The following is a 22,037-nucleotide window of genomic DNA, read 5'->3' on the forward strand; positions in this document are numbered from 1 at the left end:
TCAAGGGCAGATCCTGCCTTTTGAACCTGGTTGACTTCTTTGAAACAGTCACCAAAGCCATAGATGAAGGGAAGGTAGTCCACACAGCCTATCTGGACCTTGCAAAGGCATTTGACACAATACCCCACTCGGGCATCATAGATAAGCTATCCAGCTTAAATATAAACCCCTATGTCACAAGATGGGTCGCAAACTGGCTCAAAGACAGAACCCACAGAGTGAGAGTTGCTGGAGCCATGTCAGACTCGAAACCGGTCACAAGTGGCATCCCACAGGGTTCTGTCCTGGGACCACTCTTGTTCGGTATATACTTTTCCGAGGTACAGGCGAACGTGGGAGGACTATGGCTCACCAAGTTCGCAGACGACTGCAAACTGGGCGCCATAATCAACTCTCCAGCTGACACAAACATCCTTCAAAAAGGTCTCACAGAGACAGATAACTGGTGCCAGTGCCATGGTTTAAGGCTAAATGCCAAAAAATGTATAGTCATACCCTTTGGCAAAAGCAATGTGCCCACAAATTACCACATAGGTGGAAACCCATTAAGTACAGAGAAAGTTATTAGGGACCTGGGGACCCAAGTTGATAGCAATCTCTCCTTTGAAACCACATTGCCAAAGTGGTTAGAAAGACCTTCTACATAGCCCACCTCATCACAAAGGGTTTCACATCTAGATCAAGAGAGGCAATCGTGCCCCTTTATTCATCCCTCATCAGGCCCATCATAGAATACAATGCCCCTTTTGGGATGTACCTTACCCGACATCTGCAGCAATTAGAAAGACCCCAAAAGTATCTCACCAAGAGGATCAAGGGTCTCAAACAGATGCCATATGCTGCTCGGTTAAAAAAACTCCAGCTCTACTCAGTTGCATACCGCCTACTTCGAGGCGATCTATGCCTGACGTACAAAGCTATGTCAAATCCAGAATTAATGGACATGCTCCACCTCAGTAAATCTAAATCCATTAGAGCCACACGCTCGAGGGACTTGAACCTCAGCACAGAAATAAATAGAACTTGCTGGAGGGACAGGTTCATAACCCAGAGGCTCCCTTCGCTCTGGAATAGAATTCTAGTTCATGTGAGGCAGAGCACCTCACTGAATCTCTTCAAGAAGAATCTCGATAAGTGGATGGGGGATCGTAGGTTTGTCCCAGGGATTACTCCCGTGTCACTATTAGACAGAGGCACAGTAAACTAAACCTTAAAAAGGGCACAGTATACTCAAATCAAGGGGTGGCGCAAGCCATACAGAATTGGGCTAGGCTTATAACTGCCCCAGGGCAGATAGCCTAGTATGAACCTATGGACCTATGAACTTATGAACCTATATATCTATTCTTTGTGTTTTAAAACACTTGGCATTGAAAAGGTAATATTTATTTATTTATTACTTTCCAAAGTTCCGATGTTTTATATATATATCTTTTAAGTTTGAAATAAGAGAAGTTGGTCACAAAGTATGTATTTAGTGTACTATGCTTAAGTTAAATAGTTAAATATTTATGTTGCTTAAGTAAGGGCTAGTTTTCAGTTTTTAATTATTAATGTATAGTGTTTTAGTGTTGACATTTAAAAGTGTTGTGTTGTTTTAAATCTGTATACGTGATTAAGTGGATCACATGATGTTTGTAAAAGTTTATATAAAGAGCTGTTTTTAAAGATGTTTTTTGTCTGAAGAAGGAAAGATACTAATCTTTCCGAAAGCGCTAATTAAACGGGTTTTGAGTTATTGCGGTTTCGTTTTTGCTCCCAGTGCTTCGCTTTTGTTTTTCAAGTTGTTTGTTTGCTTTTTTGGTTAATTGTGAGTGTGTGTGTGTGTGTGTGTGTGTGTGTGTGTGTGTGTGTGTGTGTGTGTGTGTGTGTGTGTGTGTATATATATATATATATATATATATATATATATATATATGTGTGTGTGTTTGTGTGTGTGTGTGTGTGTGTGTGTGTGTGTGTGTGTGTGTGTGTGTGTGTGTGTGTGTGTGTGTGTATGTATATATATATATATATATATATATATCTACTTGTATGTGTGTGTGTGTGTGTGTATGTTTGTGTGTGTGTGTATATATATATATATATATATATATATATATATATATATATATATATATATATATATATATATATATATATATATATATATATATATATTATATAAGCTTCTAAATTCTGAACGGAACCCATATATATGTACAGATACGTACAACATAACCTAGTACAGAGGAAATGTAGTTTTCTGGCCTTAATGATGGTGTACGCTTTCCTTAGGGAAGAACAAATCAATAAAAATGGAAAACTAATTGTACAGGAATAACTGCTCTTGTTATTGCCATACAAATTACTATAATGGGCCATTGTCAGAATTTCTTATGTAAGATTCGTGTCCAAGGTCATTTTGTATTCTTATTAAAAATAAGAAAAAGGATTCAAGCTGGAACTGCTTGTTTGAACTACAATTTTTTAAGTTAAAGTAAGAGATGAGCACTTTTGCCCTTGTCAGAGCTTCATCAGATTTAAGTTATACATAGTTGTAACAAGTAATATTTATTTTTCCATTTTCTATATAAATAGCCATGTATATCACATTGAAGGTTTTACTCCAAGAGCACTTAAACAGATCACATTCAGTGACACTGATCGGAAGAGTGGTACATTCACAGTTTGTATCTCTACTGTGATTGGTGTGGTAAAATCCTTATCTAAGTTAGTACAAAGTCATTTTATATCTACCTGTTGATCAATGCACCAGGTATACTGTCAAATAACATTTCAGGCATCAGATCCTGCATTTTATCACATTAGCATATAATGAAACAGATGGCAGTAAGGGTTTGATACTTTATTTCTTTCAGGTCTTAATTTAGATTGCAATTGGAGGTTATTGATTTAATTATGACTGTGTTTTTATTGGCTAATTATTTTATAGTTTTATTGGTGGGTGTATTTATATTATGTCTGTTACTAGTATTTCTTAATACTCCTTGAAGGATGTAGCTGAGGCGCTGGAGAATATAAAGTTTCTGAGCTTTTGTGGAGTGGTTTCTGCCTGTTGTTTCTGGATATTTGTACTTGCTGTTGTGGTTTTGTGGTTTTCTTGAGATGGCCAATGAACCCTCCTTCAATTTATCTCATATTTTTAGAGAAGAGACTGTGGATAATACCAGCAGAATATGGACCATTTTGTGACCCATGGTGATTCCTCTGTGGAATGTGCTGTTAATGGTCATGAGAATATTGTTTCCAACTCATCCCACATATCAGAGAGGTAGAGCTGAAAATCCTTTTTTATCAGTGGGAGAACGGCCTCACTTTTCCTTGCTTGGTGACTCAGGCATTTTATTGGAGAAATTGGAACATTTACTTCATAAGGACATGGCTATTTATTTTAATATATTGGGTTTACAATGTTATATAGATTTAGACATCTCACCCAGGGGGATGAGAGCTTTTAAAACCCATTCCACTCTATTTGATATGGCCGACAAGACTGATAAAAACTTTTCTAAAAGATGATTAGCAGCAGCACACCAGTGTGCTTTAGACTGAGTTACTATTCTGCTAGAGTGAGATAAAATTAAGCAGAATACGGTTAAGGGTGAGATTAAGTTGATCTGCACAGAAATGTTTAAATTGTTGGTTCCTGCTCATTTTGAGTCCTAATTATCTGACATCAATGTGAAGTTAAAGAAATACAAGCAGGAACATACTGATCGGAAATCCACAAGATTAAAGAATGATTTAAATGATTATGAAGGTGGGCGTGTCTTTGTTTGGAAAAAAGAATGATCATCCAGCTCGGCAAGATGGGTCTACAACTTTAATTAAATCCTTTAGTTCCTCTATGGGCATTTCATTTGTGTCTGACATTTCAGGTGCTTCCACAGGCTTGGAGAGTAAAGATGGCTCATTTGCTCATTTGCTGGCAGCTCAGAAGCCTTCCAAATTAATTAAGGACTTTTGGAGAGATCAACAAATTTCAGAAGAGACATCCAATGATTGCAAAAGAGGCTGTTATCACCCAGAGGTTGGGAATGCTAGGGTTGGGCAATGCCAGTAGAAAAAAGGAAAATGACAAGAACTTGACTGTTGGTACGTTAGTTCATAATATTTCTGGTTTGAATCTAACTGAAATTCAGCTACAAGTTTTGGACTATGGATCAAAATTAATTCCTACTATAATACCTCGTGTCCATGAGTTAAAATGTGATGTTTTTAGGTTAATTCGTAATTTGCATTTGCTACATTTCTTTGAATGTGGTGATGGGGGTTCTATGAATAATGGTAATTATTTGAATGATAGTATTGCAGATGATAGTGAAAATGCTAGTTTTTACTCATGGAACTCAGACCTGAGGGAAGATTATGGTGAATGGGTTAATGTAAATGCTTACAGTTTATTAGATACCAGCAAATTTGTTTGTAAAAGTGACTTCATGCCTCCTTTTAGGCATTAAGGCATTAAACAATTTTCTAATATGTTAACGTTTGCTGTGGAATGTGCTTATGAAAATTTTATGCAGGAAAAACAAAAAATTACATTTTATATGACTAAATGTGAATGGAAGTAGTTGCAGTTGTTGGCTGAAAATAATAATATTGTTATTAAGCACTCCGATAAGGGTAACAAAATTGTAGTTATGAATGCCCAACAATATTTCCAAATATATATGTTGCATTTACAACATAATGATATGTATAAGGAGAGGAACTGAGTGAATATAACAAGGCTGTTAAGAGTTTTGATGCACTTTTGGAAAAGGGTTATAGATTGCATTATTTCTCCCATTCTGATTTAGATATTAAGTTTAACACTGTTGATAGTGAAATGGCAGATTTTTACTGTGTCCCTATAATCCATAAATATGCTTTAAATCCCCCAGTAGACCTATAGTGTCAGCTTGTAAATATTTTTTTATCCAGGATTGGTTTGTTTTTACATGAGTTTTTGTTGTTGTACATTGTTAAGTTGCCGTCTTAGATATAGTAATGACATTTTGGATAAAATAGCTGTCATTAAATGGTCGCATGATATGTTTTTTATCAGTGTGGATGTTTGTGATTTATATACTAACATTAAACACAATTTTGGTTTAGAAGCTGTTAAATATTTTGTGGGGGGTATGACTGTGTCCAGTTATGTTTTGGATTACATTTTTGTTTGACTAATAATTTTTTGTGTTTAATAACTGCATATACCAGCAAATACAGGGAATGGCCAAGGGGGCATATTTTGCCCCTATGTATGTGAATTCGGTTATGGGGTTACATGAGTTGGAATATCTTTATCATTTTGATTTTTTTATGAAGTTTGTAGTAAAAAAATTATCATTTTATTGATGATTTGATTTTTGTTTGTAAAGGTGGATTTAACGAGATAGGTGAATTTTTTTGGTCAGTTACAAACTAATAGGTTTGTTTTTTTTAGTTGATGGTTTACAAGTTGGGAAACAGATCACATTTTTAGATATTAACTTTTGTTTAAGTTTTGAAAATGATTTCCTGACTTTTATACGTAGGAAATTTGTGGATAGGAGTCAGTTTCTGGACAGGCATAATTGCCATCCTCCCCATGTGTTAGCTTCGCTTCCTTATGGAGAATATGTTATGTTAAGAAGACTTTTCAATAATGGCAGGGATTTTTATATAGAGGTTAATATGATGTGTTCTGTTTTTTGTTCTAGAGATTATGATTATGAGTTGGTACAGTGTGCTGTTCATAGAGCTATTGTAAAGCCAAATTCTAACTTTATGAAGTATAGGGTATCATATAGGAGAGGTAGAAATATGAGAGATATCCTAGTTCACAAATATTTCTATTTGCCTATTGCAATTCTTTATTTTTCCCTTAGTACTATGAAAACATATTCTTGTGGTCATTGCTGTGTGTGTGGTTATGTTGTTAGGACATTTCCTCATAGTAATGGGGTTTCTTTTTATTCTTCAGATATATATATAGCTGTGACACTGAGGGAGTTATTTATGCCCTACAATGCCCATATGGTTTAGTTTACATAGGAGAGAGAAAAAGGAAGTTTAAAATTAGACTACAGGAATGTGTTAGAAACATGTGGAAGGAAAATGTGGATAGTCCTATTGTACAACATTTTGTTCAAAATCATAAGTCTAACTCTGAGGGTTTAAAAGTTACTATTTTAGAGAAAGTGTTAGTTAATTTTTACTCAGAAAATGTCTATAAGAGAAAGGTATTATATAAGGACGTTATTTTTATTCTCAAGTTTGGTACTTTATTTTCCCTCAGGTCTTAATTTAGATTTTAATCAGAGGTTATTGATTTAATTCTGAATGTGTTTTCATTGGATAATTGTTGTATGGTTTTATTGGTGGGTGTATTCATATTGTGTCTGTTACTAGTATTACTTAATACGCCTTGAACGCTGTAGCTGAGGCACTAGAGAGATACGTTTTTGTGTTTTTTTGTTGTGATTCCTACCTGTTGTTTCTGAATATTTTTCCTTGCTGTTGTGGTTTTTACAGCCTACATGGACTGTTACAGTGTCCGTATACACGGTTCCCCCTTGGCAGCACATCATGCAAATTAATGATGGCACATTGTCGAGAGAGAGCCAAGGAACATGGTTATTGAATCAATGTGGGGGGAGGTGTAGTGCTAACTCTGGCTGCAGATGAGTATGAAACTCCCTGCAATGTCTGTTGTTTTATTTTTATTTTATTTTATTATAAAAGCATGTTTTTGCAGTGCGGTGCAGAGCACAGCAATGTCAAGCTGCATTCACATATAAGATAGCAGACACCTGCCAAACATCTAAAAATAGAAATCAGATGTAATTAATTATTTATTTAAACGTGTGTCTAAAATACCTCTCAACCTGGAAGCATCAAAAATCTGGACAAGGCCCATGAAAAATAGGTACAAATCTGTACGCTGATTAACATCTAATTTGCATACATAATTATGTAGCCCCACCCACTCCAATGGAACTGTGGGATACCAACTTTCAAACGCAAACTGAAGAACAGACCACCAAAATATGGCACCGCACCAGAGTCCACTGCAGCCATTCCAATGTCCCATTACCTGGTGATGTCTCCCCATTTACCATAAACACTAATGTGTGCATACAGCTTTACTTCTACAATGATTATTTGGATTTTATTTTTACATTTTGCAGCACAACAACGTATAAAACACTAACAGACATCTGCTAAACAAAGCAATACTGTCTCACAATGAACATAGACTTGGCATTAAAACTTCTCTGCCCTTGAAACTCACATTCATTGAAATAGTATTGAAACCCACACACCACATCCAAAAAAAATGCATCTGGCCAGTAATGGATAAAGATTACCTGTGGGCTGTTTTCAAATCATTGGCCCCTTGCACATGAAAAACACATGTGTTCTTTGATGCATCTTCCTGATTGAATTATATTATATTCCTTATATAATACAGCATACTTAGAGCGAGTTTTAAATTTATTGAACATTTTCCAGGAAGCAATGACACAAACTGCATGAACCAATAATCTACTCACCATATAGACATTGTGTGTTCTTTAATTCAGCTTCCTGATGGTGTTTAAATGAGTATAATTATTATTATTTACATTTTCAGCAGAATTTGAATCAATAGGTTTGAAACAACTGCAGCTGAATTCAAATAACTAGGCAAAAAAGAAACCCAATATGACAATAACCCATCTCAAACAATATTTAAGGAGTCACTTTGCTCATTTTTTGTGTCATACTGAGGTGTCAGTGGCATAGTGTTCCTGATTAAAAAAAAAAAAAACACGCACAGCTAAATGTCCATTCATCTGCACACACTTCATGATTGCATTGTTTGGAGATTATAAATGTGAAATGAGCTCACTATTACTGTAAAACTGGAACAGTGTACTAAAGTCTGCATAAGGCAGTATAACCCATATTTCTTATGTCAAAGCGATTTGACAGTGCATCTAAGAATAAAAGGTGAAAATGACATGTATATAATTGAGCAACTGTTCTCCGATCCACTGCAGCTGTATTTAGTTTGGCAGTTAAAGGATAATTAAGGCTATGGGCTGTTAAGCTGCATCCTGTGGTCCAGAGTTGGATTCTCTCAGCCTCAATTTGCCTAACCAGATAATGTCTGAGTGGATCAGTGGTCCACCCCAATTAACAAATGAAGAATCAAAATGATATCCAAAAACAGGATGTGACATACAAGACATCAATACATAAATGCAATTAGAAAGGCACATCAGAAAATGAGCCCATGTCAAGTCATGATAATCTGAAAATGAGGCAAGAAGTGCATGTGCTAATAGAGCCCATGTAACAACACTTGTAAAACAAAGGGTTATGCTTTCAGATTACGTGCTACCACTTTAAAAATAACCATAGCTGAAATACATGCATTCATTATGATACAAGTTGTGCTTAAACCACTAAGGCAGAATAATAAACTCATGGAAAATGAATCAACAGTGCTCCGAAAGATATGCACTAACAAACCTTTCCAACACACTCCCTACATACACACTCCTTTTGCTGTCCGTTACTCAGAGTATTAGCTACACTCACTAACAGCATGTGCTACACATAGCCACATGTAGGTAATAACACTAGTGGATAAGGAAGACACACTTTGGATGAGATAAACAACCTCCATGACTTGCTGGATAATGTACCCCTCCAGTCATCTCTCACCTTTGCCCACTCGTTTCTGAGAGGCTTGTCTAATGGGGAAACAAATGGCCTCAAGTCCTATTGGCCGATAGCTAAGCAAAGAGGGAAAAGGAACCCGAAAATATGCATAAAAATCTAATTTTTAAAACTGCAGTTAGGAAAGTTAATGAGTAATACTTTCTTCTAAGGGAAAAAAATGTAAAGTGAAATGTTCTATTAACACCCATTAACATCTATTGTCTGCTACTTCTTAGAACACTGATTTCCAGAATGCTGGCTCTGAGAAGTAATTTGTCATCTGGAAACAATGACATGACTTCCAGATTTTGACTCGTGGGAGTTTTGCAAAAGTGCTCACACACACACACACACACACACACACACACACACACACACACACACACTAAAATTAATAGTCTCCAGACAGTTTCATTAACTTCACACACACACACACAAACACACACAATCTTACCCTGGGTAGTCGGCTGGTCTGTCTGCTCCTGTTCTGGGTCGTCCTGCCCTGATTGAAATTCTCTGCTCCTATCCTGCCCTGCTCCTGTTCTCGGTCGTCAGTTTACCTTCCCTTATGTTTCTCGGCTGGTCTGCAGTTGTATTCTCATTCTCTGCCCCTGTTCTCGGTCGTCCTGTCCTGGCCTGATGCTTCTCGGCTGCGCTGCTTGCATATACTTTCCAGGGTTCCCGGCGGCGGCTTGCAAATACTGCAGTGGCACAAAAGTTTCTGCATGTACAGAAAACGTTTCTTCCTGAATCCCGCCAGCTTGTAATTCAAATCCAGCCAGCCGGAAATGATGATGCGAGCTCCTTGAGCTCAATTCCGACTGGCTGGTAGCCTGACGGTGCTGACGTCATTGCGCACGTGATGACATCAGCTCTGACTGCGCAAAAGTTTAAAAAATGTTTAGAAAAAGGTAAAATAAATCGGAACTGAAGGGGTGCCATGCGGGAATCGTGGCACCCCTTCATTTGGACCCCAAAACTCGATAAAAACCGAATAATTCGGAACGGTTGAGAGGTCTGGTGTCTAAGCGTGTCCAAGCATGTTTGCATCGTGCAGCAGGATGCTCAGCACTGCTTATAGGTAGCTCAGTGGTATATGTGAAGGTATAATATTCTTGTAGCTAAATGGGTAGAGTTACAGCTTCATGTGCTCTAGGTTCAGGGTTTGAATACATGGAGGAAACTATGTGTATTTAATTTTGATATACATATTATGCATTTGTTACATAACAGATGGCCTCACTGCACTCTGTCAAGCTCTATTCAGCTATGCTGAGACCTGCTAAGCACTGCATAAACATGGTAATGGCTGCCAATGTTTGTGCCCTGCTCGGCTCTGCTTGGCTGGTTTGCGTGCTGCTAAGATCCACTAAGACTACGGTTATGTGAGTTTTCACACTTCTCAGCTCAGCTGTGCTGGTTTGTGGGGTGCTAAGTGACACAACACTTTTTGAATGTTGTCCAATGATGTATAAGGGTGGGAAAACAGCCTATATTAAGCCCAGTAGGTGGGAATATATCAGAAATTATTGGAGTTCTTTCTCTGACAGTTACTACAGCTGGTGTTGGTTAAGGTGCACACTTTTGGGTACAGCACTGGGGCATTCTGGAGTCCAGGTTCATGGTTGGACTCCTAGTTAAAAACAATGATGACCAGCTGCTGCAGGGAGGTTTCCAGGGCTCAGACTGTATAGCAGAAGCCTGGGACCAGCTGGCCAGAGAACTCACCAGTGTCACTGGTATCCCTTGCACAGGTGACCAGTGTCATCACCACCATGACAACCTGAAACAATGAAAGAGGGGACTCTTGGACACCTGGGTCCAAGAAACTCAGGCAGGGAATGCTCCACAAGTATGTAAGAAATTTTACGTCTGTTTTAACAATATGTAATCTGAATGTCTGCAAAGCTGGTATGCATAATGGTGTGCTTCTCTCCCAACAGCTGTAGCTGAGAGGGCTCACAATGTTGAGTCACACACTGGGCATTTGGCCAGGTTGCACTGTGAGTGTGGTGAGTAAAGATGTATTATGCTAACTGCAGTGAAATAAGCAAGAAAGATAAAAGTATTAACTGCATTAAAGTATATACAATAAAGTTTGCAGTGCCATATATGTAGAATTACAGCTGTATTGCAAGAAATGAACAATGCCAATTGTAGTGCAATAAAAACATGAAACAATACAAGTAAATGCATTAAAGTATATACAATAAAGTCTGTTGTTCAATAAAAATGGAATTAGAGCTGTATTGTAAAAAAATAAATAATGCCAACTGTTCTGCAATAAAAAATGAAACAAGATCAATAACACCAAGGAAACTGGTGTACATCAGGATTGTCTTGTAACCATTGCAGTAGAGCTGTATACATTCAGGCTGTGAGGTAAGGTGCTGCAGTCAAGTATAACACTGTCATAGCTGTATAATGCAAATCCAATGGATGCAAATTGTATTATTTAACTCATATAGTACTGTTCAAGACTGTCTCTAGGCCAATATTGTTCACATAATGCTCTGTCATCCACAGACATCAGGTAATAAAGGTATATGGGTGAGGTAGCCCACTCCATGAGCTGATATTGTTTACTGACTTCACAGATATTTCAAACCACTAACAATAAATTGTGTACATCAGCATTGTTTATACAGATATATAGCTTACCTACTATCTGCATTATGCTTATATTCCATGCATGTGTGTTCTACTGTCACTGCAGTCTAGTATAACACTGTAATAGCATTACCAAGTCATATTTTGGTTCCAGGTGAGCTCTAGGTAAATATCAGTCAGTTCATCATTAGCAGTAGCTCAGTTTGTTAAATGCTCTGTTTATAGTACATTTTGCCACACACAGAGCAGGGTTTGAATCCAGTGCTATGCAACACTAAATATTACAGTAGCAGTCACGTAATGCTTACAAATTCTCTTGCCACAGGAACTACAGGTAAATGGTTGAGGTTGTCCACATTATGAGTAGATAATTGTGTGTTTAGATGTCACAGACTGTTAAAATCATTAGCAAGAATGTGTTCATCAGTAATGTTCAGTCAGAAATAAAACGTGTAATTCCGGTATGGCTGTATAACTGGAGTGTCTGTTAAAGGTCGCTGCAGTCAATTAATACATCCTATGCAGATGTCCCCTGCAGTCACTGCTATTGGGTTCTATCCCCATGCCTGCCAACCAAGCCACGACAGCTGTTTAGTGTCTGCCCTGTACACATGCATGTCTCTCAAGTGTCATGATTTACATTAGGTAATTAATAATGTGCAATCCATCTGTCACATGATTATCATGGAAATGATTATCTAGATTACAAAGTATCACCAAATCAGCCCAAAGAACACCTTGTTAGTTATATAGGTACACCTGATGTGTAAGTGTTCTGTGTAGTTGTGTACCGCAGTTGTTACTGCTTGGCCTATAGTGTCCCATGCAAATAGCTTGAGAGTTATGTACATGCTACATCAGCTGTAGGAGACTTGTAGTCACTGTACACATAAACAAAATATAGACCCTAGAGTAGATAGTACTACTGTTGTCAAAGAAATAACTGGAAATGTTACTAATGGACTGTTTTTCTCTCTCTCCCCACCCATAATCTTCATTTATTTCTTATTGTTATTCATTGGTTTTGGTTTACTATTAACATACGCTCTTATAATAATTGTATGTTTGGGACGTGTTTTATTGTTTTATAATGGTTGCATATTAACAAATCTTGTTACATTAACTATTTTGTTGTTGTTCTGCTGTAACTGTTACTGGCATGCTGTTAACATACTGACTGTTCTGTTATTTTGTGTTGTGTTTCACATAATATGCATCAATATGTAATTGGGTTATTTCCAATGTTCTGCCATTTTGTTATTACTAACAATTATTTGTTCACAGCTAACCTACACTTATTGCTAAACCTCCATTACTACAGCACATCATGGTAGGCTGATTCCAGGTGATCTTCCTACCTTGCCTCAACCAGTCACAGTACCATGTACTAGCATGTCTGGGACAGGTACCCTTCACATTGTTGAAACTGCAAAATGTCGACATTCATATGATCAAGAGCATATGATCGACATTTGCAATTTTGACAATGCGGAACCGGCATCTCACTATAGTGCAGAAAGGAAAGATTTCCATTCCTCTACTGTAATGCGATCTTGGAGTTGGTATATGTAAGTTATTGGGGGTGTGAGGGGTGTAGTGTCTCAGTGTAGCTACATGTCACTCTGCACAGTGCAATCTTTAATTAAAAATTAATGGGGAAAATGGGAGTGTACCTTGGACTCTGGTGCAATAATACACCACTAGAAAGCCAAAGACATAATAATGGATATAGGTGAGGCCTGTGATAGTAGGTAAATGTGCCCTTGTATCAGCAACATGTAGAAAGGCACCTGCTAAGGCATTCATTGCAAAATACATATTCAACTGAGACTCCAGTGCAGAAATACATCCATATAAAGCCATGCACATACTGATGGATGTAAAAAATGTTTGTCACTGCCTGTATGTGTGCACATATATCTTGTAAATACAGCTGTTATTGCAGTTATTTAGTAGCTCAGTCTGTTAAATGCCTTCCAGGTGGTACATTTTGCCACAGACAGTCTTGGGTTCAAATCCAGTCTTGTGTTGCAGTTTATTTACATTATTGTGAAAACAGCAATTAATGACTGAGTCATGCAATCTTTATCCACACAGGTTAATGCTAATTAACAAACTACTATCCAGTTTTTCAAGACAAAGGCCTGCAGATGTGGACACACTGCACATATCTGTAAAGCATAAGTATATGACACCTACTACTCTGTTATTGGCACTGTTGCATAACAGCTGTACCTTAATCACATGCCTCAGTTGGACTGTAAAGGGTACCCCTACCCTGGCTCTGCCATGTACCCTTACCCTGGCTCTGCCATAATGACAGCTGCCACAGTTACATGTACAGCTTGTTGTCCTCCAAAGTGTTCACACTCCCCCATATGTGTTCTAGGCTGCAGCAGCAGCTGCAGCCTGTAGCATACACACCTGTATGTAAAGGTAGCTACTACAGGCCTACCATACATCCCAACCCCCTAGCACAAGGATCTGGACACAGCCATATTTAATGAGGGGGACAGAGGTCCAGAAATTGGGACTTTTACAGTTTGCCCCTACATTGATAGTAAGTTGCGACAATAACATCTATTGCATTAGCATCCATATTCAGAGGGGTATGAAGTCTGACACTCAAATGTGTGTCTTCCATTATTGACCTCAACCCACAATGTTTGCCAGTGAATTGCCAGATGACTACAATGTCATGGGACACTGACCACACATATGAGGCATCACTGTGGACATACTGCATAAATCTCTACAGCTGACAGTTATGGTACCTACCCTCCATGATGCTGTAGTCTTTACACCTCAGAAATGTCCATCTTAACAGCTAAGAAAGGGGCCCAGGTCTACACACAGGCCTTATGTATTGCGCTATGTTGGCATGTCATTGGCTAATGGTAATACAATTTAATTGTTTTGGCTGCAATTATCATAGCAGAGTCACAGACTGGTGCAGAGGCAATTACCTGCTAATGACCAGTATCTTAAAAAGGCAAGCAGCTGGTTATGGGGAACAAGTCTGTATATGACTTATCTCACACAGAGAAGGTATATTCAAAAGATTACTAGAAGCAAAGTTCAACAAAGGAGTACTGCACTCAACCAGGTATGTAATTGTTTTCTCCATATAACAGGATGGAGATGAGAGGATGGAGGTATGGGGAATAGGAATCACAGCAGTAAGCCTGTCTTATATATATGGTAATGACACGCCATTGATACTCAGCTGTCCTATACCTACAGGCATGCCTCTCAAATGTCCCTGATTTCCACTCACATCCTAACTCTGTCCCTCTTATTCCCACCTACAATGATTGGCTGTTGTAGGGAAGTTAGTGAATGATATGTAAAACATAGTGACAAGAGGTAAGAGTGTATACTCCTGTAATGTCAGATGATGTAAACTAATTCACCTCCTCTCAGTCTGTCAATGTCTCACATAAATACGTCTAACATTTTAAAAGTGTCTGTGATTGCCCCTGATGTACGCCGGCTAAGTCCATGATCCTGTTTACATTGTTCCCTGTCTGGTTGAGAGCTATGCCTAACATAGCTGTCAACCTGTTTCAGCAAGATATCTGAACAAAGCCATAATTAATGGAGGGACAAAGGCCCAAAATTAGGGACACTGTAACTATTGCTCATACAAACTAAGAAAGTGAATGGAATAACAGATATTACAGTAGCATAACTGTGTTCTGAAGGGTATGATGTCTTAAACTCAGATGTCTGTATTTATTTTCTGACATCAACCATCAATAACTGGCCAACCTTTTGTCAGAAATCCACAATGTTGTGTGAAAATGAACAAAGCTATGAGGCAAACATCTTGACATTCTGCAAACATCTGTATAGTTGACAGGTATGATCCCTGCAGGGAAGATGTACTACAGCAGGTTTGCATTGTTTCCTGTCATTGTGGCACAGTGGTGTTGCTGGACTGTCCCCATATAGTGGTTGTAATAGCATATTGCTATTTGTCTGGCAGTGGCCGTATGACATAGTAGTAGGAGTTTGCTCATAGGGGCACACCACAGTAGACTGCAGTGCTGGGTGTAAGAACATACTGCAGAATCTGTCACAGCACAAAGGGACATACACTGGTATTGCTACTATCTTGGTGGCATCCACACACATAGTGTGTTGCCAGAATTTGGGGTATGATGTGTGAGGGAGCAGTGGATAGTTCAGGCCATTATGGGTGTGCTGAATCTGTACATAGTGGACATCCACATATCTGGTCCTGTAATGTGTTATCCTTTTGTTGTCTTTCAATAACCACATACTGCAGAAGACATGCCCCCTTCTCAGATGCAGAGAATGGCATAATAGTGGATGGAAGACAGCACCAACTAATCTTTTTGCCCAAGGAGAGGCATAATCACAAACAGCGGGCAGCATTGTGAGCAAACCTTATGTGGGATGTCAATCAGATTGGCCAACAGGACCCATGAGCATGTCTGACACCTGGCCACAGATATGCGGAATGCTGCATGATGAAGGGCAGCTGATGTTGCCAGGGATTGTGCAGCCACCGGTGATGGGCCTGTGACAGAACAACCACTCTTAGCCACAGAGGAATTCCTGGCAGGTGAACCTAGATACACACAACAGCTCCCAGGCATCCATCACACCATATACCATGGTGGTGGGTGCTACAGTGTCCACAGCAGAGGAGTGTCCAGGTAAGCATACTGTGTAATACTGTATCAGGCATTGTGGCAGGCTGTACATACTTGTACAAGGGTGTCAATTGTATCTGCATTGGAGGGAGATGGGGTTAATGCTCAGCTGTGCACACCTACTTAGAATGTCAGCAATACAGCCAGTATCACAGTAGCTACTGTACATGTGGGTATATGCACATATTACCTTGTAGTGCTGCAGCATTTGGTGGTAGTGGCAATAACTCTCTCTGACCTTTTCATAGGTCAATCAGGTGTGGCCCAACTCCATGGTCCTGTACCTGTTAATTGTGATACTGTTTTTTACAGCTCATATATACCCTAGGAACGCTAAGGGCTGCCATATTACCCTATGTACAAATGTGGTGTTTAGCCAGAGTAGAATATTTGTATGCTCCATTCTGGAAAGTTAATAGACTGGGTAATCACAGGTGTGTATTTTAACGACCATCACATTTGCATTTATAGTTATGAGTGGCTTACACAGCCTGGTATACATGTGGCAATTACTCCCAGATGCCTGTTAAAACACAAAAGGGAGATGGTACATACCTGAGGCAGTGACACTAGTACTGGCATATCGTTCTCAAGATAGGTGTACTAGGTTTTATGTATAGTTCTATCACATATAGTGTCATATTGCATACCTTACAGGCAGATTGTGCTGGCAAGTTTAACTGGATGTGGCTGAAGTGCATGTTATAAAGGCTTGACTTGTCTGTGTATGTTGGTGTGTTGTTGTCTGTTGTCCATGGGAGCGGAGATGAGAAGATGTGAGACTGGTAATGCAGTTGCAAATCCTCATTTGTATGAATCTTTGTGGTTTACCATACATAAAAGTGTAGGTAGTAATGTGTTGCTTTTGTCTTGGCTTTCACAGGTGACCAAGGGGGTTGGATTCTGTCTCCCTCACAACCTGATGTCAGTGTCTCATCAGACTCTGATGATGCTGGTGGCCATATTGAGGCACAGGTGGGGTTGTCGGGGGCTGAATCTTTCCCAGAGGTTGACATCCCTCTTCTGCCACCATTGTCACCACACACAGTCAGTATGCCCACACATACCCAGTCCCAAGAGACCACAGATATTGGACAGTCAGAGGGTGGTGACATTGAACAGGGCAGTGTGGCAACTATGGTGTCAGTGAGTGTAGACACTGTCGATAGCCAGACCACACAGGTCTATTGACAGGGGTGCTCATAGGAGGATTGCTGTCCATCCACAACCAGTTTCAGGTGTGACATCACAGGTCACTCAGCGCATGTTTCCAGCCATCATAGAGGTGCAGGCACATTCTGAATGCAATACCAGATGGATGCTTAGGGTTATTGATGCAGCACAATCTGACATACATGACTGCCTCCACCACATTGGGGACACCCTGGATTGGTTCACTGATGCAGTGGACAGACGGTGGGCTGAGACAGCGTCTGTCGTGGACCTCACATTGTCTGTGCTGGAACATATGCTTGGATTTGGGTGTCAGACATGTGAAAGTAGGTCAGCAACACCATCTGCTGAGTGTCCACATGGCCATGTACAGTCAGCTCCCATACTGGCAGTACCTCCAGCGCTACAGAGGGAAGTGTGCTGTCCACACCATGATGTGGCAGGCCATAGGCATGTGGTCCTGGGTTATCCTGTGTGGACACAGCCCCAGCAGACAGCAGTCACCATCAGGTACTAGTGCCACATCTGACCTTGGGCATAGTAGTGCCAGTGCTACTCCTGATATTGCCAATTCCCATGTTCCTGGCCAGAGATGGTGAACTGTTTACTCTACCATGTACAGTCCACAGCTGTCCAACATGCACACATGTAGGGCTAGCATGGGGCTTGACTGTGTACATGCACACACTTAAACACCACTGTCACAAGCAGGTCACAAACAGACACACATGGCACCTCACCATGGCCCATCTAACCTGCACTCCTTCCTGACTCGCACACATGTTGTCAACTGTTTGGCACAGCCTAGGCTTCTGGCACCCCCATACCACACCCTGTACATGTGATGATACCTGTGCCACATCCCTGACATCCATGCCATCAATGCAGGGAAATGCTACTATGTGTCTGATTCACAGTGTGTCTAAATTACTTGACATGTACTTGTGTAGTGCAGTACTGTATTGCCGTGCCACTTGTTGTGGACCACAACAGGTACTGTATGCTGACATGTGTCATGACTACACATCACACTTTGTTTATCCCTGTTGCATGATGTTGGTCTGGCAGTAGTGTTACAGAATGACGTGTGTCAAAGACCTGTGTATGTTTCTGTTCCAGGAGTCTGAGGGGATAGACTATGGATACATGGTGGCAATACAGTGGCACAGGATGACATGGCAGCCCAACAGACATATGATGTCAGCAAGGTATGGCAGTATACTTACATGGCTCCCAAGGTGTATATGTGTAGAACAGTCTATCAGGAACAATGGGGGCAGTCAGCGTAATCATGCATTCATACTTTGTGATAAGGTCTGCTACCCTTGCTATGTGTCACCTGAGTTTTTCGAACTTATAAAGCTAAAAGGTGTGGTGGTGGAGTTGCCACATCTACAAATATCCAGTGTCCAGTTCAGACAGGTGGGGAACATCAGTTATGACTATGTAGAGGAAGGCAATGTAGAGGTCAGCAGCTAGTCACAGGGCAATAAAATGGATGACCATTACATGGAGATAGCCCATATGGGCATGTCTGTAGTGCTGAAAGGGATATATTTACACACACACAGTTGGCTGATGTGAAATTAAAACCCCTACCTGTCTATTATTACACACTGCACCTCACAGTACTTATCATCTGTGCCATGGAGTTTCTCTGATATTTGATTATCTGCCAGCACTATTAAGGTGGATGACATCAGCAGGCCTTGTAGAGGACGGCAATGTAGAGGCCAGCAGCTAGTCACAGGGCCATAAAATGTATAAACATTGCACAGATATGGCCCATAGGGGCATGTCTGTAGTGCTATAAGGGGATATATTTACACACACACACAAACACGCACATTTGACTGATATGAGATTAGAACCACTACCTGTCCACTATTACACACTACAGCTCACAGTACTTATAACATGTGCCAGAGGTTACTTCTGTGATGTATGGGATTGCAGACATAGTACTTGTGGGTTACACAAAGTAGCCTTGTGTTAGACAGCATGTGTGGCCTGCAGCGTGATATTGCTTGGTACTGTTATTGTATCTAGTGCTCTAGGAGTAGCATACCTGTTAATATTCCTGCTATGTGTGTACAGTTATGTGGCTGGTTTCAGTTGCATAGGCAACCATGTGGCCAGGGACAATATGGCCTGTCGAAGGCATGCATTGATACCATTGTGCATTACAACACCTGCTCACCTGTGACTGTCTACAAGGTGACATTCCACAGGCACAGGGGTCTGTGGGTGAGTGGATTATGTACAGTTGTGGCCTTGGTCTGGTTTCTTCAGATAACTGTTGTGATGTGTTAAGTGTGGACAACCTCAGCATTCTGAGAATATGTGGGGACATTCTGACATCCCCACACATGTAGATATATGTGGAGAGTCTATATACCATTGCAATATATATAGCTATATATATTTTGGTATCGTATGTATATGTGATACATACTGATAGATACACTAATCATGTGTGAGGAGGATAGGGACAAAAAGATATGTAATCATAGCTCTCTGTATGTACAGAAGTATTTACACATAGCAGGTCTTTGTGAGGAAGAGACAACAGACTTGCACTTGAGTTAGATAAGTGTAGGAACATGCCCAGTGGAACTGTCACTGCTTAAAAGGTGACTCCAGGCCAGGGATATCTGCACTTCTGTCTGGGATTTTGTGTGCTGCAGACAATGGCTGCTGCACCCATTTCTGCAGTACAGCACTTCACTGATATTGTCTAAGGCATTCCCCGACTGTGAGCTGGACTTAATATGTGACTGGGGTACATGATGTAACACCACACACAGGATGACAGTCTGTATATCTCTTACTGTACAAGTTTTTGCAGAATGTCCAGCATTTCGCCCCATGTGTGTGGTCTGTTCCTCATAGATTTATGGTGTTCTGGTATAATATTGTATAATGCAGTCAGTGAACTGTATTAATTACTGACACATTTAAGTGATGGCCTTTACATCCTGCAGCTATTCTGCTCTATTGCAACCTGATGTTATACTAGTCACCTTCTTGGTTCATCACAGCATGTGTTAATGTCTGTCTGTAGTTTTGGCCCTTTGTCCCCCATTCTCTCTGAATTAGTCCAACTTTCATGCAGTAACAGATTGAGTGGTATGACAGTCCGTGGAAATACCACCATACGAGTACCTGGCATGCAAAAGATGTGGATGTTGCCAGACTGAATCCATCAACACCATCACCCACACTAACGTCCCTAGCCCAGTGAGCCACACCAGCCACCAGACAGAAAGGTGTCATTCTTCACACAATCAACAACAAACAGACATACATTGCCACCCTGCATTATGTGGGACATACAACATGTGGCCAGGTTCTATGTCACAGTCCTGGAATACTCTGGTATGCTGATATATCATTACAGACATATTGTTACAGCAATTATATGGGAACACTGATGTGTTGGGGGAGAACAGCACATAATCTGGCATACACAGTTGTGCAAATATTATATGAACCCCCCCTTGTTTAACATCTCACTTGACTGCTGTAGTGAATATTCCAACCATGAGGCCTAGTGAATATTATGGAACACATACTATTGGACTGGGTATCTGTAGTCCCATGTGGATGTTACATATCTCCAAATAGCCCCCTATATTCCCTTGCATACATGCATTCAGCAGGTCCATACATACATCAGCATATTATAGTACTCCTTACAAGTGGTGTGTAGGTGAACGACTTACCTTGTGAATGCAGCAGTTGACAGAACTGTAGTTTAGGGCTGACTCTATCTGATGCATGCAGAATACAGCCAATACATGGTTAAGTACAGGTTTGGGTGGCTTGGCATCATTTTTACTATATGTATGTGAGTCAGAGTAAGGTGCCAGTCCTTAGGGCCCTAAGTTGTTAGTGCATGTGCTATACATTATCTCTTGGCCAAGGCTAGGGCATACTGGGAATGCCTATATATGCCTACAGGGACATCCTCAGGGGTTTCCACCTCAGAGTTCTCCTGTGGGAGTGGTTGTGGGGACCTAGGTACTGGTGGGGGGCTGTGTATCCCTACCCTTTGCTGATCTTGCTGCAGCTGTTTCTTCAGGATCAGATTGTGAAGCATGGCACACACTGTAAACATCTGTGCACATGTGGCTGGATAGTACTGCAGGGATCCACCAGATATATCAAGGCACCAGAACCGTGACCTCAGCAGCCCAAGCACACACTCTATGGTGTTCCTAATTTGTGCATGTGCCTTATTATGGTGTTCTTCCATGGGTGTGTGTGCATTTCTGATGTATGTCATCATACACAGTTCTAGTGCATAGCCAGCATCTCCCAGTAAATGGTCGTGCAGGATGTCCCCCCTAGCAAACATCTGGTACAGCTGTGATGGGTGCCAGATATGGAAGTCATGAAACCTCCCAGGGCTGCCAGCACACACATCCAGGATAATGCCCTGGGAAGCATCCAGTACCTCAGGGTAGTGTGCTATATGATAGAAGTGTTGCATATTGCTGGCCCTTCTCTCAGGCGTGTGGGGAAAATAAATGTGGTTACTAGCATGTGGTAGCATGGCATCCAGTAACTGGTGGAGTAGCCTGGATGCTGATGCCTGAGAGACACCCATCATGTCCCCAGTTGGTCTTTGGAAAGTACCTGTAGCCAGTATCCTAAGAGCTACACATACCTTTGTTTCCATTGGGATGGGTTCCTGTCTGTTGGGTCTGGGTATGAGTTGAGGGTAGCAGAGCTCAGTGAGTTCTTGTAGCATATCCCTCTCCACCCTGTAGTGCTCTTCAATCTCCAGCTCATGTAGCCCCTGGAAGATTACCCTGTGACTGAACACTCTTCTCCTTCTCAGTTTAAGTCTATTGTCAGCTGCAGCCACAGCAGCAGCACTGACCT

This window comes from Protopterus annectens, chromosome 3.part0 (genome assembly GCF_019279795.1).
Source record: "Protopterus annectens isolate FY-2018-M chromosome 3.part0, PAN1.0, whole genome shotgun sequence".
Classification (NCBI taxonomy): domain Eukaryota; kingdom Metazoa; phylum Chordata; order Ceratodontiformes; family Protopteridae; genus Protopterus; species Protopterus annectens.